We start from the raw sequence: 15531 nt of genomic DNA on the forward strand, positions 1-15531 counted from the left end.
CCATTGGATTAAGGTCCACTCTTATCCACTGTGTCCTCATCCTAATTTGATTATATCAACCTAGACCCTACTTCCAAATAAAGTCACATTCACAAGTTTTGGGTAGATGTGAATTTGGGAAGGGACACTATTTAATCCAGTATGCTTATTATTTCCCTCTGAGGTATTTACATGTGATGGGATATGTAAAAAACGTAAAATCTTAGGGTTTTTTTTTTGAGAGGTGATTAGCTCTCTGTATATATGTAGGTGTATGGTCTATTCTGTGAACATGAGTCTTTTTTTTTTTTTTTTAAAGATTTTATTTATTTGAGAGCACAACCAGGGAGAGTGGCAGAGGGAGAGGGAGAAGCAAACTCCCTGCTGAGCAGGGAGCCCAATGCAGGGCTCCATCCCAGGACCGTGGGATCATGACCTGAGCCAAAGGCAAACACTTGACCAAGCCACCCAAGTACCCTCATGCGTCTGTTCTTTAAAACAAAATTTTAATCACCAGGTAATTTTCCTATTTAAAATTGTTGTAATGGGCACCTGGGTGGCTTGGTCAGTTAAGCATCTAACTCTTGATCTGAGCTCAGGTCTTGATCTCAGGGTTGTGAGTTCAAGCCCTGCATAAGTAGGCTCCATGCCTAATATAATTCTATTCTGTCTTTTTGAGGGGAGGCAGTAAGGCTGTGGTCATAAGAACAAGTCAATACTGGGATGCCTGCGTGGTTCAGTGGTCGAGCCTCTGCCTTAAGCTCAGGAAATGATCCCTAGATCCTAGGATCAAGTCCCACATCAGGCTCCCTGCAGGGAGCCTTCTTCTCCCTCTGCCTGTGACTGCCTCTCTCTATGTCTCTCATGAATAAATAAATAATCTTTAAAATAAAAAAAAAAGGACAGGTCAGTACTCATTCAGGTGGAAATGAAACTAAATAGAGAATTGCTAACTAAGTAATGAGATGCTATCATTAACCAAATAGAAATGCAGAGCTCAAAAAGTTTGGTAATAGAGTTGGTATACATTGGGGCAGTTTCTACATAATTCAAGAAACACATTAAAGAGGTTATTATCAGGGATATTCAATGCACATTGTAAAAGCAAAAGACAAATATCTGGTTAAATAAGATAATATATATACTTAATAGAATACTTTAGAAAGAATGAGTTATATCCATGTTTACATCTACAGTAGAAGGCAAAAGTGAATATTACGGGCTCCCATTTGTTTAAGAAAAGGAGGACAGGTATATAAGAGAGTCCTAATAGTGGTTGCCTTGGGAAACAGATCTAAAGTAGAAAATTTGACCTTCTATATTGTTTTTTACCCTTTTATTTATTTGTTTTTAAGTGGTTACATAGATTTTTTTAAATGTAGTGAAAATAAGTTCTTTTAAGAAAAAAAAACAAAAAACAAAAAACATGATTCTTTATGCTCCTAAGGGTACATACATGTTGAATGCCTTAAAAGCCATGCTTATACAGATGTGGTTTTGAGCTATGTTTCTCCATAAGGTTCATAGGAACCATCAATCCTTTGTTATATTGAAAATGAGGGCAAGGGCCATAGGTAAACGTATGAGTGCTGGCATTTCAGTCTCTGACCCTTGGGTATAAGTCAATTTGTCACACACTCATGAAGCCCTACTAGTGGTGAAGGTGACTGATGGCTATCCTTGGCCATTCAGAATATCGAAGAGCTCTTTTGAGTTAGTCTGTAAAGGAACACCAAGCTAGTGATACTTGCAGGATGAATCCCAACTTCACCTCTTCTTCAAGCAAACACCTCCATGTATCCCAAGTGAATCTAATTTATTGTTTTAACTAAGAATAGATTAAAACAAAGTATGCGTAGAAGTATACAGCTTGGTGGATTTTCATAAAGAACATACCTTTGGAACCAATAACCACATCAAGAAACCACTGACACCCCAGAAGTCCTGCCTGGATCCCCTTCTGACCACTATCGACTGTAAAGGCAATTATCCCAAACCATAGACACCATAGACTGATTTTGCCTGGTTTTATCTTTATATAGATGGAATCATAGGATATGTGCTCTTCTATTTCTGGCTTCTTGATCATTTTGAGGGAGTGGGTTCGAATTTATTTTTTAAATAATTGCCAGATAGCTGGCCTTCAAGTATTATTAGTAACAAAATACTTTTAACACCTCCAAATTGTCTTTGGCACTCCCAACATGCAAGGATGGTGAAATTGACAAACCGGTTGAAACAAAATACAGACTTAAACAGGTTATGCAGGGCCTTGTGCAATTGGCCCCAACCGGCTTCTCCAGCCTCATCTGTTGTTTTGCCCCCTCCCCCCCACCCACTGTCAGCATCACAACCTCTTGTCTTACATATTCATTCCTCAAACCCCATCATAAATGTTGGGCCTGTGAAGCCTCCCCCACACTGTTCTGAACCATTAGGTCTTACGTGCTTTGTATTCTCTTCACTGTGCTCTTTCCTGTACTGTAGCATTTGTCACTTTATATTTTAATTGTTAATCAGTTTTCACGGGCCAAGCTCTTTTTACGTAATTCCTAGTGGATAGTATCATGTCTGTCCCATTATAAGCATCCCACAGATGTTGACTAAATGGGATAGAGCCCTTTCCAAGGACTTGATCATCTCCCAGAGGAGACAGGTGTGCAGAGGCTTACCTTTAACTCTCCCATGATACTTGCTGTGTGCCAGCCACTGTGGTAAGTGCTCTAATAATCCTCACCGTAATGTTGGAAGGCAGGTACTATTATAATACCTATTTCACAGATGAGATTAAGTAACTTGACCAAGATCACTCACCTGGCAAAGCAGCAGAGCCCAGAGAATGGATCCAGGCAGTCTGGTTCCAATGTCTTTTCATCCTCTTCTCCATGATAAGTCATGCCAAAAAGGGATGTGGGGGTCAGATCATCCAGAACGCTTGGTGCTTTGCTAAGCAGTTTTGACTGTTTTATAGACAATGGAGAGCTAATGAGGTTTTTGAGTAAATGACTGGTTTTCTGTTTGGAAAAAAGTGATTTTGGTAGCAATATAGTGGCTAGGCAGACAAGCAGCAAGATTGAAAAGAGTTCTGCAGAAGCCCACTGCCCACTAGAAGGGCAGTGGAGATGGAGAAGAGGCAGTATGGTCCTGGCTAAGCACCTGCATCCAGCTCTCTTCCTACAGAGACTCACTACGACACTAGAATAAAGGGGCCAAAATCAGGAGCAATAAGATACAAGGACTGACTCAGTAGATCTAGGAAAACTAAATTCTTAGCTGCAATGGAAAAAAGTTGAGAAGCATCCTGGTTACCAGGTGGATCCCCCTGAAGACTTAAGGAGTATCAAATACTATACTGTGAACCAAGGGTACTCAGGTACATGAGAGGCTTACTTCCCAGAGGAGTAAAACAGGGCCTTGGGACTTGGGGAACACCAGGCATATCTGAGTATAGGCATATCACACTGAAAAGGGGATTAATTAGACACTGCATATTGAGATCCACTCTGTCCCCAGCCTTCTCCCCCAAGAGAACAGATATCCTTCTGAGGAATCTGATCAACTCAAGAAAAAAAGATCCAAAGATGCATTGGAAGCTTCCCCAAAGAAATTTCTCACCGAGTCACCCACTCTGAAGCCCACAGTCACAAACCACACCCATGTGCATAGACCTTCTGATGGACATTTAAATGCCCAACTCAAGTATGAGTGAATAGCCAAGGATCATCAGGCATTTGGGGAAAGTCTCTAACATGAAAGAGAGGCCAAAACAAACTAGATACATAGGGGAGGAAGTTAATCCATGAACATTCCCAGAGATAAATGATTGTAAAACATATTACATAAAAAAGTGTATAAATAAACAACATGATAGCAGAAATGAAAAACAATGGAAATGTAGTCTAAGTTGAAGCAATCTAGAAAGTACAGCAACAGGACAAGTACAAGAAAAATTTTCAGAACTAAAAGACTTTGTGTCTTAATGTATGCATATATAACTGAAAAGAAAAATATATATATAAATTTTGAAAAGGGAACAGAGGATCAGCCTGAAACAGGTGCCATTTTTTCATTCATGTGGCTAAAGCTGCTGCTGCCCATGGGTGCTTTAGCAAACACGGGAGGCAGTTGCATAGAGGTCTGATGAGAGTCATGGAGCAAGACATGATCATCCTGAGACTAGAGAGAGGAGGAAGAAAAGGCTTGACAGAAGAAGGAAAGTGAAAGGACAAGGACAAGAGAGCAAGAAACACTCCTAGGAAACCCTGAGGTGTTAGGCAGGGCTTTGAGATGGACAATGCATATGCAGTTGAGTATTTCTGAGAAGAAGCCACCGGGTGCTTTGACTCTTCCTTAGGAGGCTGTTGGTTAAGTCTGAGAGAGCAATCTTAGTCGAACCAAGTATGCACAGGAGAGGAGGGAGGAGAAACCCCAAGGACAGTGGTTCAACATATTTGTGTTCTCTACCTTCTGAACAGTGGGATTTTTTCATGGTATCTTTGAAGTGATAGGCTGAAAAGCACACCATCCCAAGTCAACAATAATTTGAACACCATCCCCAAAAGTCCTGTTCTAGTCACCAAGCGCCTCCTCAGGCTCTGGTCTGACCTGCTGCTACTCTTCCCACCTCTTCTCGGGCTTCGACTGCTTCTGGCGTTGGGAAACTTGACCTAAATACTGAACTTTAATTGGTCTTGTCACTGATGACAGTCTGTAGAGTTGTCTTGCTCTATTGTAATGGCTCCTTGAAAACTGTTTGATAAAATGCCTTTCCTGGTTATTATCATAACCCCTACTAGCAAACCAATTTTAAGTTTTTCTGATTATTGTAAGGATGATAGAGCTGAACAATGCAGCCTTTACAGCTAACACCGTTTATCTGCTCCTAATTACAAAACTCCCTAGGATATTTTTTTAAGATTTGGGAAAAGCAGTGATCCTTTTCTAAATTTTCCATTGACACTGAACTTTACCAAGTAGTCTGACCAAACTATATTACAGTTACTTCTGACACTGGGTAAAAGACATGTTTGTGTACAGTCAGTTATTGCTTGCATTTTTCATTTTGGGAACTTTTGCTTTGTTTTAAAAGAAAATACAATCTTTTGGTATGTAAAAGAACTGAGAAATGGCATGTGATCAGGGTATTATTTCCTTCCTGGTGAGAAAAGTTCAGGTATTTTTAGTTTGGTTTAAGACAAGAGTCTACCTAATCACTGAAAGCCAGAGTTGTTTTTGGTTGTTTGTTTGTTTTTTTAAGATTTTATTTATTTATTCATGAGAGACACACAGAGAGAGGCAGAGACACAGGCAGAGGGAGAAGCAGGCTCCTCACAGGAAGCCTGTTGTGGGACTCGATCCCTGGACTGATCATGACCTGAACCAAAGGCAGATGCTCAACCACTGAGCCACCCAGGCATCCCAAACCATTGTTTCAAACATGCATTTACTTTGAAGAGGTCTCCTAGGACTGGCGCTTGGGATTGTTTGTGGCATCATGTCAGCACTTGTGTTTTTTAAATGTTTTAGGCCTTCTGTCAGACACATTTCTCTCTCGAGTCCCATAAAATGGACACACCAGCAGCACATTTATTATTGCCTATGCCTTTTTTTTAAAGGTGTTCAATAAATTGTAATAAGGACTGGCCAGTTTCCTGGAAGCTAAACTATTTTTATTTGCTAAGAAGAGAAAAGTATGTTTTCTATCACTAAATTGCTGGGTGTTTCTGTTTGTTCATTTCTGAACACAAAACAAAAGAGTAGTATAGCTTTCTTGTGTAAAAAACGATTGGAATTTTGACTGTCAGTTTTCTTGTAAATTGTCTTACAAAATCCTTCCTGATTTTGCTTTTTTTTTTTTTTTTTTTTTTTTTTGGTGAAATAAGGATATTTTCCTTACTAGATTGTGGACAAATAAACCACTTTTGATGTCATATGGCATCTTTTGCTTGAATATGGCTTATGCCCTCTTAATTGTGTGTCACTTTTGATATGCATAGGAATGATTTGAATGATGACATGGATGGGAAGGTAAGTGTAACTGGAAAATAAAATTAACTGGCAACAGATTTTCTACCCTATGGGTGAGTTTTGTTACAAACTAAGAGTAGAATCAAAGTAACATTTGAGAGTAATCATAAATAACCCAATTCTCTCAAAGATCCATATGGGCAAAAAAAGAATGTCAGCACACCTTCAGATGGAGATTTGGAAATGGATTCTTTTTTAAAGATTTATTTATTTATGATAGACACAGAGAGAGAGAGACAGAGGCGGAGGCAGAGACACAGGCAGAGAGAGAAGCAGGCTCCTTGCAGGGAGCCCGATGCAGGACTCGATCCCGGGACTCCAGGATCGCGCCCTGGGCCAAAGGCAGGCGCCAAACCGCTGAGCCACCCAGGGATCCCCTGGAAATGGATCTTGAACAGTACTCTGTACTTCCTAGACTGGTATGGAGAAAGAAGAAGCCATTGGGATTCCATCAGAAGCAGTTCTTTTAATAGCATTGTAAAATGCAAATTAATAGCACTGTTTATTTTATTCTTTAATAGTCTTGTGGGGGTATGGCAAAGGCCCATCTTCAGTGAAGATGCGTCACTGCAGTTGTTATAGGTCAGTGGTGACATATCCTCTGTGGGAGGCTGGACTCACAAATACAGTAGTGTGCTATTTGGAATAGTGATATGTGGAACAGATGATGCTGGAACTCTGATGCAGCTACACTGTCTACCCGGACTGTGCTACTTGAGCTATGAACCAGCTGTGAGAAAAATCACTGTGGTATCTAAAGAAAAGTGCATCAGGACCATTCAAGACTAAGGTCTAAGGTTCCCACCTTTATTTTGTGACTTCTAAAGTAAATCTTTTGGAATGTGGGGCATCTGGGTGGCTCAGTGATTGAGCATCTGCCTTTGGCTCAGCTCGTGATCCTGGGGTCCTAAGATCAAGTTCTACATGAGTCCCCAACCAGAAGCCTACTTCTCCCTCTATCTACCTATTTCTCCATGTCTCTCATGAATAAATTAATAAAATCTTTAAAAAAAACTTTTGGAATTATTTCTTTGGTCTGATCATGTACTGTTGACCCTTGAACAATACAGGTTTGAACTGCACAAGTCCACTTATAGTTGGATTTTTTTTATAAATACAGTCCTGTGAATATATTTTCTCATCTGTACAGTTTTCTTAGTAACATTTCCTTTCTCTAGCCTACTTTATTATAAGAATACAATCTATAATACACAGAACATACAAAATATGTGTTAGCTAGCTGTTTATGATATCAGTGAGGCTTCTGGTCAACAGTAGGCTACTCGTAGTTAAGTTTTGGGGGCACCAAAAGTTATACATGGATTTTCCACGGCATAGAAGTCAGCACCTCAGCCCCCACATTTTTCAAGAGTCAACTATATAAGCAACAGATAATAGATTTTATAATAAAAACATAATCAAAAAGTTTTTCCTTTTTAATAATCAAAGTTACTCCTTTTTTTAACATTTTTAAAAATTTTTATTTATTTATGATAGTCACACACAGAGAGAGAGAGAGAGAGGCAGAGACACAGGCAGAGGGAGAAGCAGGCTCCATGCACCGGGAGCCCGATGTGGGATTCGATCCCGGGTCTCCAGGATCACGCCCTGGGCCAAAGGCAGGCGCTAAACCGCTGCGCCACCCAGGAATCCCAAAGTTACTCCTTTTTATTGAAGTATAACATACATACTTCTTTTTAGTTTTAACCTTCCAGGTGATTTTTCATGTCATAACTTACATAGTTGACATTTTAGTTTATCCTTTCTTGATGTTTTCTTTGTTTTCTCTTGGGTTGCATATGGATTGTTAATTTGTATTTATGTCTTGTAGTTATTTAGAAAACATACCTACTTCTTTTAACTATACAAAACATTATCTTTTTATGCTTTCCAAAAACATGTTTGAAGATTCCTTTTTCTAGTCATCAAAGCCAATACAGAAGCCAAAAGTATAGATTTCATTCATGCAACATTTCATTAATGTTCATTTGCTTGCCCCCTTCACCTCTCCAGCTGTTGCTAATGTTATCTGAATTCATAAACCACATCACCATTCCCAATAAATTTGTACATTATGTATCTTCTCCAAATTTTAATTTTGCTTTTTCCATCCCATTTTATTATTATTATATTTATCACTATTATTATATTGATAACTTAGTCTTAACTCTTCTTTCCTCTTGATTCACAGTGTATCCAATGAGCTAATCTTAATTTTGATTCCTCTCTGGTAAAGTTTCCAGAAAGCATGACTGGGAGTGTGCCTCTCAGCAACCTTCCTAGGAAGAGGGGTATATTTTCTGAAAGCTTGAATATCAAAATGTGTCTTTCAGTCGCCATTCCTTTGTTGACTAAATGACAAGTTGTTTGGGAACAGTTTTTGTGTTGCAATTTTTTCTTAAATGGTTGCCATTTTGCTCCATTGTTGTTTATTTTTTTATGTTTTAGTTTCAAAGAGTTTATTTTCTTTACTTTTTAATTTAAATTCAATTTAGTTAGCATACTGTATTATTAGTTTCAGGGACAGAATTTAGTGATCCATTTTTCTATTCCTGTTGTTCTGGAGGAGACAGGTGAGACCATCCTCAACGGGTTATTTTTAGGTTAACTGTGATTTTCAAATGGTACATCCCAAATAATTTCTTGTCCTTGAAATGCAAAAATGTCCTGAAATTATATCTAGATGTGGTTCTCTTTTGAGTACTCTTACCTAGAACATGAGTCGTTTATACCATCTCAGATGTTCTTTAAGTAATCATTTGTAGATGGAGTTTCTGCTTTTTCCCTCATGCTTATCTTCCTCTCTTAGCACTTTGATCTTTGTTCTTCTGTGTACTCTGGGAGAATGTCTGAACTCTTTACTTCTTTATACCTGATTTGCTTTTCTCCAACGTCAGTTCACCCCATCATCACCTCCAAAGCAGGTGTTAAATCTGTGATTATTTTTCTATTTCCTTGAAATCTTTCATCCATCTCTGCTCGTATCTCAACTCCTTGCTTGCAATTTTATCTCTTCCTGAGCTCTCTTTGATGCCTTTTCACTTTTATGTCATGGAAAACATATTAAGACTTAAAACTTAATAAAACCTAATAATAAAGTTGCTTATTACTAAGAACATACATCACTTATTTTTTTTGTGCAGAGAAATAGCAAAAATAGCTATCATTTTCTGAATACTTATTTTTACCAGATATTATACTAAACATTTTGTAGACTTTATATCACACAATCCTTAAGACCCCTGCAAGGAGGAGTTATTATCCTCATTTTACTTATGAGGAAATTAGCATTTTAAAAAGCTATAAGAAGCATTAAAAAACCTGAGGTCATATACCCCAAAGTCATTAAATTGAAGAGTCAATAATTTGAATCCGGGCTGTCTGGTTCCAAAGCTTGTTTTCCTAACTACTACACTATACTATCTCCTCTATAAATGATTTTCACACATTTATATTTTAATCAAATATTCAAAGAAATAATATTCTTCCTCTTTTGTTGGAGATTTTTCACTGCTCCTTTTTAGCTATAGTCTTTGTATTGATCTATCTCTGTTCAATCATCCTTGTAATGAGATCACTGCCTACCTAGACTTAAGAATTATTCTAGAACTGCTTCCAGCTGCCTCTCCCCGCACTGGGAAGTTGTGAGGAGTCTGTAGACCAATTACAATGTTACTTACCCTCTGGGGAGGTTGTAGTGCAGGAAGAAGGGCGCCGTGTTTGGAGTTACAAAAAAGCCAGGTTGGAATCCCAGCCGTGCTATGTACTAGCGCGGCAGCTCGGGCCGGTTCCTTAGCCCGTGTTACAGTCTGTGTTGCAAGGTCAGGGACAGTGCCTGCCGTGCCCCAGCACCTGCACCTGCACCTGCGCAGGAAGCTTGACGGGATGAGCCCTGGGTGTTATACTGTGTGTTCGCAAATCCAACTCCAATAAAACACACACACACACACACACACACACACACTAATAAAGGAAGCTGCTGTCATTCCCGTGCACTCTTCGGGCGGCCTGCGCTGGGGCTCCCCCCGCCCCGCCCCCAGGCCTGGAGGGGTCCTGGTCCCAGGATGCACCGCTGCGCTGCCCCGGCCGGGCTGGGCGCACTCAAGTCTCGGCCTCTGAGCAGAGGAGAAAGGTGCGGGGGAGGGATGAGGCTGCCAGGCCGTGCCGGTGGGGGTGTACGCGGGACCCGCAGACCCCGCGGTGCGGGAGTCAGTGCTGCGTGGCCAGTGCCGGCGTCCCCGACCCGCCTCGGCCTCGTCCCCGGCCCCTGTGCCCCCGCAGGCCGAGGGGGTGTCTCGGCCCCTGTCTCGGCCCCTGTCTCCGCTCAGGCCTAGCCCGGCCCCTGTCCCCACACAGGCCGAGGCCATGCCCTGGGTCCCCGTGCCCCACAGGCTGAGGCCCTGTCCCTGTCCCCATGAAGGCTAAGGCCCTGCCCCTGTTCCCAACCCCCCACAGGCCAAGGTTGTGCCCTGGGTCCCTGTACTCCCGCAGGCAGAGACTCTGTCCCTGTCCCCCTGCAGGCTAAGGCCCTTGTCTCTGTCCCCTGCAGCCTGAAGCCCTGCCCCTGTCCCTGTCCCACCCCCCAACCCCTGCAGGCTGAGGTGGTTCCCTGGGTCCCTGAGTCCACCCAGGCTTTGTCCCAGGTCCATATCCCCATGTAGCCTGAAGCTGTGTCCCGGTGCCCACCTAGACCAAGGCCTTGTCTCTATTCCCACTCAGGCGAAGGTCTGACCCTGTCACCCTGCAGCAAAGCCGTGACTTGGGTGCCTGTCCCCTCACAGGGTGAGGCCCTGTTCCTGTCCGCGCACAGACTGAGGCGGAATCCTGGGCTGAGCTGCCTCCCCTTTGCTGTAACCCACAGGTACTGGGCCTTGCAAAGTCAGGCACATCCCAGAGCTAGAGCATCAAGCTGTTCCCCATCTTTGCCTTTGTGAGTCTTTGTGAATCGCTGGGTAGGCCCCATCTTTTCTGGATATTAACCCCACCCAGGTGAAGAGAGATCTAGCCCAGATTACTGTAGTTCTCTGTGGTAGGGGGCTCAGCAGGGAGTCCCAGAGACTGTCCAGAAATGGATTTGAGAGCCTAGACTCGATTCACAAGCTGCTGTGGCCTTTGTACCACTGGCCAGGAAACCTCTTTGAGTAGACTCTCTTTTTGTCGGGTAAAAGTTATTATCCCTACTTTAAAAAAATACTGAAAATATGCTTTTACTTACTCTAAAATTCAAGAAAATTTATCAAGGTTCCCAGCATTTGCTTAGACTCTGTAAAAGAACCCTCTTCCGTGTAGTCATAGTTTGGAGTCTGAAATCACCTCTGAAGTTTGATGCACATGCCAGTTTTTCTTTTATCTCATCAGAAAGTGTCTTTAACTGGAATGAGAAAAAAAGTCGTATATTGAATTGTAGGAAGGGTAAAGCAATCCAATTAGGTTATTTGAACCCTATAAATTGTGCTCTATCATCCATTAATGGGTCAGTAAACCAGATGAATAGGTCCAGACTGGAATTTTTTGAAGAGTCAAGATTAGACTAGAATAGACAATAGAGTACATCACAAATGATATGGATAAGTATTGTTTTGTGAAACTTTGGTTTCAGTTATATATATTTGTATGTATATTTATATTAGGTCATAATATAAAAGGTATGTATTGTGGATTATATTTTAAAAATTGAGTTACTGGTTTAGATCAGGATAAATATGTTACATATACAGAAAGTACCCCTGCAGTAGTCATAACCTATCTTAATAACAATGATTGGAATTGTAGAAGAGTCATATGGTATTTCTGTCCTAATTAGCTCTGTGTTTTATGTTTACTTTACATGGTATTAGCATGGCATATACCTGGGTATCTGATCATTAGTGTAGATCATTGCTGATATGTAAGGAATGGAACAGCTAAATTGCTTCAGTATATGGGCTCAGTCCCTCTGGTGGTCACCGATTATGGCAGCCACAAGCCATCGTTACTATGAAATTATGCATGATTTATACATTCTTCTATTACACATGTGACCATATGAGGATCTTTGCTTTACATTGTCCCTGCTGAAACGCAGTAATGAAGTTCAACAGTCCAAGAGTTTTCTGGTCTGTTCTAGTTACTCTGCTACCGTCTCTGAAAACTTAGGACCTTGATACAGAGCATATCTGAGGCTACCGGGGTATTGATTGCTACTGACAGTTAGATGGTTTTCTTTTCAACTTTGAAAACATAGTATTTTAACTGAAATCTGAAGCCCTTCATGCTTATTAGGATAATTATTTTCATATTTTGTGTTTGCATCTGTTTGTTGAATGGTTGGTTGGTTGGTTGATTTTGATTTTAAGGATTTAAGTAATGAAAAGTTTGGACTAGAGTTGTTGCGGATAATTTCCCTGTGTACAATTTATCCTCTAAAGTTCATGCCAGATATTTAATTATAAATGGCTAGTATTCTGTTTTGCAAATGGGCCCTGCAGACAGTTTAAAATGGTCAAGCAAACTATTTTTGTTGTGACCCTGCTTACTGGTGTCATAACTGCTATGATAGGAGCTCCATAAACATGTGAATGGATGAACATTATAAATTATTCAGGTAAACATTCGGTGATACGTATTATTAGTTGTTAGTAAAACTCAACTTTTATACCTGGTTTCTTTAAAGAGACACTAATATTTAGCAGGTGTATCTCTGTTATAAGACATCCGTTGTGTAAGTGAACAGAAGTCATCCTACATTATTGAACACTTTCAGACAACACCCAATAGTGAAATATGCTATGGGACATTTGAGTTTCGAATTCAAAACCAGTGTAATGTAAAAGAGGTTAAAAAAAAGTGTTTTTTTTTTTTCCTGATGTGAGGTCTCAGGAGAAGGCAGGGAAGGATGCTTTATAGTCAACATTGTGTGTGGTATTTTGCTCATATCCTTCTAGGGTCTTCCAAAGTGTTAGTCCCCAGCACTCGCTGCATAGCACAGTGGACCTAGGGACTGTCTCCCACAGAAGGAGAGCAAAGGGCTGCTGACATTCAGGGAAGCAGGGATCATAGCTGCCTTGTTCACTGTGATTTCCCTATTTTCGGGCACGTAGGAGGTGCTCAATAAGTAGTTGTTGAAGAAATGAAAATACCATTGAAGGAGGAAGAGCGGCCTTTTAACATATAGCTTAAAATATAAGAGGAAGGAGTGTTAACAGAGCCTTAACTAACATTTATTGTGAGTGTCCTCTGAACCTGGTAGTGTTTCTAGGCTATCTGGGTTCATAGGGTGTTTATAACTCATATCAGAGACAAGACACACACCTGCCTGTGTATGTGTGTGTACATACACAAACATTGATCAGGTTGTATTATGGAAGTGTTTTGTGCTATGCTGGTAGAGAATGCACTGCACGTAAAGTGAGGCTGATGGCATGTATGGATAAGTGTAAGGGCTCGAGGAAGAGAAAGGTGATTCAAGTTGATTTGAGAGGCAGAATCTCCCAGAGGAAATGGTTGGGTCTAGGATGTGGACAGACCATAGGTGGGCATGAGCAAAGATCAGAGTGAGCAGCATGAACATAGCCACGGGCTTAGCCCAGGAGCTTACTGTATTGGGGTACAATGAAGTGCAAAAGTGGGACAGGCTAGATGGGGATCACATTTTGGAGGGGAGCTTAGGAAATAGGCAGTTATAGTTTAGATTGAATGTACCAGCATAAGGAAGCCATAAATTGTAGAGCAAGGAAATAGTTTAATAAAGGCCGTGTTTCGACATTACTTGGTAATAGCATGCAGGAGGACAGCTCTACCTGAGGGATTGGAAACGAAAAGGAACCACCCCTCCTCCCCTCACCCAGATTGGGATCTCAATACCATACTTAGTTCCACTGGGATGTTCTGATCACTGTGAGTACTTTGGTGGCACAAAAGCAACTGATGAGGGGAAATATATTTGGTTTAGAACTCCACCAAAGAGAGTCTGGAAATGACCAAAGAGTGACCAAGCCGGTTTAATAGCCACGATCCCACAGACGGTCAACACTCAACCTCAAGCCTGGCTGTGTTTCTAGTGCCCTATGGAATAACCAGTCTTTTATTAAGCAGGCAGATTGGGGGAGAGTCTTGTTTTTGGGAAGGAGTCTTAGCTGGTGACTTCATGAAAGTTAGTCTGGCTTTTTAAAAAATCATACACAAGACTTGATAAGCTGAAGAGAGGTGCCTGATTCCTTGTTGGCAGGTGGCATCTAGGGTATAGGATAGGAGAGAGACCAGAGTAAAAGGGCAAAGATATATGGCAATCTCCTTGAGATCAGAGACATTGTCTCCACCTTGTATGACACCTGTATGTCAAGCACCTTGTATAAGTACACGTACTGAATGAATGACAGCTGGATGGATAAGGGGCATTTTGTTTTCCATTACCTTGTCACGCATAACATGGTATTGACAGCCCAGGCATTTACTGAGACATTCATCTCCGTCTTAACTCCCAGAGCTTCCTACCTACGTAAGTGCTGATGCAGCCCATATAAGTATATTCAAAGTACATGGAGTAGTTACTCTGATGCCCAACACAATGCTGGATACAGGGAGCACAGATGTTAAAGCTACCACATTCTACCTTCACAGACTGAGACAGTTGTGGGATTAGTTCTGGGGATGAAAACTTTATCTGCCACTTCTGCCTGCTTCCTGATGCCATATTATGTAGTCTTAGCTCCTCACTTAAAATCCATGGCTATGCCTGCTTGCATGTTGGAATAGTGAATTGTCTGGGAGTCCATCTCCTCTATCGTCCCAATTTATACCTATACAGAGCATATAAATATACACACACTGCATACACATATGTAGATTTCCCTCTGCACTCTGTACAGTAGGTTTGTGAATACTTATGCTCATCTATATGAATGTGTGTCTATATTAGTTTGGGCAATCATGCTATGTTTTTATTCTTGAGATCCTCAGCTCCTTCAAAAGATACAATGACCCTGGCACATAGTATGAGCCCAATAAAATACTTGATGAATGAGTTAATGAATAAATACTATGTTCAGAAAGTAGTAATGGGTGCTACTGAGAGACTTTTACTCCAAGATTTAACTGGAGAAACTAAGACCAAATGCATGATATAAAGTCTATTACAAAGCAACACAGGAGTAAAGCTCATAGATAAAATAAATTAGTAATAGTAATTATAATTATCATCATAGCTGATGAGATATGTCTCAGAGGGCTTCTTCCGATATGCCAGGTACTCTCCTAAGTGCTTTTATGTATATTAACTCATTTAATGTTTCTACAACTCTGAGGTATTGCTGTTATTCTCTTCATTTTGCATGTGAGAAACTCACAGGACTGAAAAGTTAGGTGACTTGCCTGGAGTCACATAGCCAATAAGCATAAGATCACATAGCACAAAGTGGGACAAGGGTTTAGCAACAAAAGCTTTCTGGAAGAGGCGAGTTGAGATGTGGCCTGCCCCCATCACCCTCAGCCACACCCAGGGCCAGGAGCCATATGCACAGACCTTCTGGCTATCTCTTAGTGAGGGCT

The 15531-nt window shown here is 41.0% G+C and overlaps 1 protein-coding gene across 11 annotated transcripts in view; it reads left to right on the plus strand.

Annotated features, from left to right (window-relative positions):
• The first annotated feature begins 10055 nt into the window (after positions 1-10055).
• Positions 10056-15531, plus strand: part of CERS3 (ceramide synthase 3) — a 123231-nt gene continuing 117755 nt past the window's right edge. For 10 of the 11 annotated variants that reach the window (XM_038532664.1, XM_038532665.1, XM_038532663.1 and 7 more), the window contains exons 1-2: positions 10056-10138; positions 10726-10867. The gene's annotated coding sequence lies outside the window, so the exon portion shown is untranslated. The remainder of the gene's footprint in view (positions 10139-10725; positions 10868-15531) is intronic. The other variant, XM_038532668.1, reaches the window with a different exon arrangement.

This window comes from Canis lupus, chromosome 3 (assembly GCF_011100685.1).
Source record: "Canis lupus familiaris isolate Mischka breed German Shepherd chromosome 3, alternate assembly UU_Cfam_GSD_1.0, whole genome shotgun sequence".
Lineage (NCBI taxonomy): Eukaryota > Metazoa > Chordata > Mammalia > Carnivora > Canidae > Canis > Canis lupus.